The 2,500-nt window shown below is 32.4% G+C and overlaps 1 long non-coding RNA gene across 1 annotated transcript in view; it reads left to right on the top strand.

Annotated features, from left to right (window-relative positions):
• The window catches only part of LOC135211648 (uncharacterized), a 204,153-nt gene that overhangs the window by 164,681 nt on the left and 36,972 nt on the right, over positions 1-2,500 (top strand). The window contains exon 2 of the long non-coding RNA XR_010313691.1: positions 2,142-2,420. This is a non-coding gene — a long non-coding RNA (uncharacterized LOC135211648). The remainder of the gene's footprint in view (positions 1-2,141; positions 2,421-2,500) is intronic.

The following is a 2,500-nucleotide window of genomic DNA, read 5'->3' as shown; positions in this document are numbered from 1 at the left end:
AGATTACAAAAACGGAATTTGTCAGCTCGTAGGAATATCAATTGTTATTTGTCATTTCTTTGTTTATCATAATTGGGGTTCTTAATTCTTAACCTTGAAACCTAACCCTTTGTAATATTTTGCTAGCCTCATTTATCATTGGATTTTTCTGCCTCTGTGTCTGGTGCTCAGTTTTATCCATTTCAATTTTTCATTTTTATAGACACATACACGTCAAAAGCTTGAAGTGTCATGCATTGCAGATGGTCTGAATTATCAAAAAAGAGTTTGCTCGTCTATATAACGGCGTTACGTTTTTAAACTTAATGCAGAGGAAAAATGGAAAACTGTGTTTTTTATATGACATACTAAAATGCGTAAAATTTTTACGATCGGTTATAAGTAGAATTTTCATACAAATTGCAAAGAACATTGAATAACTTTGGGTAAACCTATACTGTACCGATACAGATAACCTACTTGAATTAGATTAAAACTTTAAGTATGATTTGTATGGAATAATGTTTTACACACACACACACACACACACACACACACACACACATATATATATATATATATATATATATTATATATATATATATATGTGTGTGTGTATATATATACATATATATATATATATATATATATATATATATATATATATATATATATATATATATATATATATATATATATATAGGTAACTTGTTAGGGTGTTTAATTATCATCTGTGACCCCATATTGCTTTTTTGTGCAAGTTTTATTCTCATTACTCTTTTGTAACAGTTTTTATTTTGTGTTTCTATACCTTCTCCTTTTTAGTTTCCTTTCCTCTTCCTCATCGCCTTTAGGCATCTATTCCCATTGTAACTTCGCTCAGGCAGAGCCCTATTCGCCTGCAATTCTGACCGTATAAGTTAGTACTTCGTTACGAACTACTATAAAGAAACACGTAGTCTTCAAAGATATGCCCCTTTAAGCTCAAAAGCTTGTCATAAAAATACCACAATTAGCACAGTGCCATACTCTAGGCACTTAACATCCCATGAGACCAGGAATACTTTTAGCCAGCAAAAATGCTATACATTTAGCTTAGCCTACTAAGGCAATATTGTTCCATGGGCTCGCTTATACATTGATTGTTTTGATTTAATTGTTTGATTCAATATTCCTCCCTAGTCTTTATATCTAGTGTAATTTTCAATGTTCTCTGATGAGATCTACACTTTGTGTAATTTTGTTTCTTCTCAAAGAAGAGTTACTCTTTCTTGATTCTATCCCTTTAGATTTACACTAATATTCTCGAAGGAGAAATTCATATAATGATTAGCAACTGTAATGATTTACCCAATGGGAACACTTATCATATGCTTAGCTCAAATGGCACAAAGCAAATTATTTAATGAAATCATAGGGTTATTTAACATTCTTACGAACGCGTCATGTCACCCCATCAAGGCAAATGAATTGCATGTGTTTCCTAAATTAAGCTGAGAGTATAATGTATGATAGAATTAATCATACCATTAAACACGTATGTTAGGTTAAGATCATCTGATAATTGATTGTTTTTCATATTTGACAGTCATTCCTAGTGTGGTGTTGCTTTTTAAGAGTAATGAAATTTAGTTCTATTTTTCTTTTTTTATAACAAGTTGTCAGTTATTAGTCACTTTAGTTATGTCATTTTTTGATTTAATCAATTCTCAAGAATTAAATAATTTTAGATCCTCTTTGTGTAGAGTACGCATTCAAATGTAAAGATTATCATCCGCAAAGTTATATTTTGTTTATTATGTCATGAGTCCACTCGAAGGGGTAGGATGGCATAGATATTTGCATAGACATTTGTCCTTATTTCTGGCTTGTCTCGGCCATTCCAACCCATCTAGGGTTGGAATGTCCTCTAGAATGGGGAGGTGTTCATGATTTAAGCCAGAACCAAGCCAAGATAACTTCTTTTAGAAGGAAATTTAGACATTTATAAAATAAAAATAATAAAATAAAATCAATGAAATAATATTAATAATTCTGAAAAAAATAAAAATAAAAATAATAAAAATTACGATATAAAATGTGAAAAATAATAATAAAAACCATAAAACAATAATAATCACAATGAAAAGAATAATAATACAAATACTGGCTTTCCTCCACAGTTACCTGCTGGACATTGGACAGATGCACATGTTGGACAGAGGAACAGGCCTTGGACAATGGACCATTGAAACGGAGGTGATAAAACTAGAAGACAACAGACGAGCAGCCTTAGAATTTCTCCAGCTTCCCCAGTGCATACATCTCGCACCTAGGAATCCCCCCGCCCTTTGCTCTCCCTCTCTCTGGAGACCACCACGTGTTCCATTATTTTCCATAGTGCAACCCCATCTCCATTGGCTCTGCAATTCTGAAGAAACCAAGACCAGCACATTAACCAGGTACTGTAATGGAGTAATTTTGAGTGCAGTCAGTTGCCGTTTGTTTTTCCCCCTTTTCTGTACTTCTTTTTCATTTCTCC

This window comes from Macrobrachium nipponense, chromosome 4, assembly GCF_015104395.2.
Source record: "Macrobrachium nipponense isolate FS-2020 chromosome 4, ASM1510439v2, whole genome shotgun sequence".
NCBI classification, from domain to species: domain Eukaryota; kingdom Metazoa; phylum Arthropoda; class Malacostraca; order Decapoda; family Palaemonidae; genus Macrobrachium; species Macrobrachium nipponense.
Note: the sequence above shows the minus strand (reverse complement) of the source record. Positions and strands in the feature narration are given on the sequence as shown.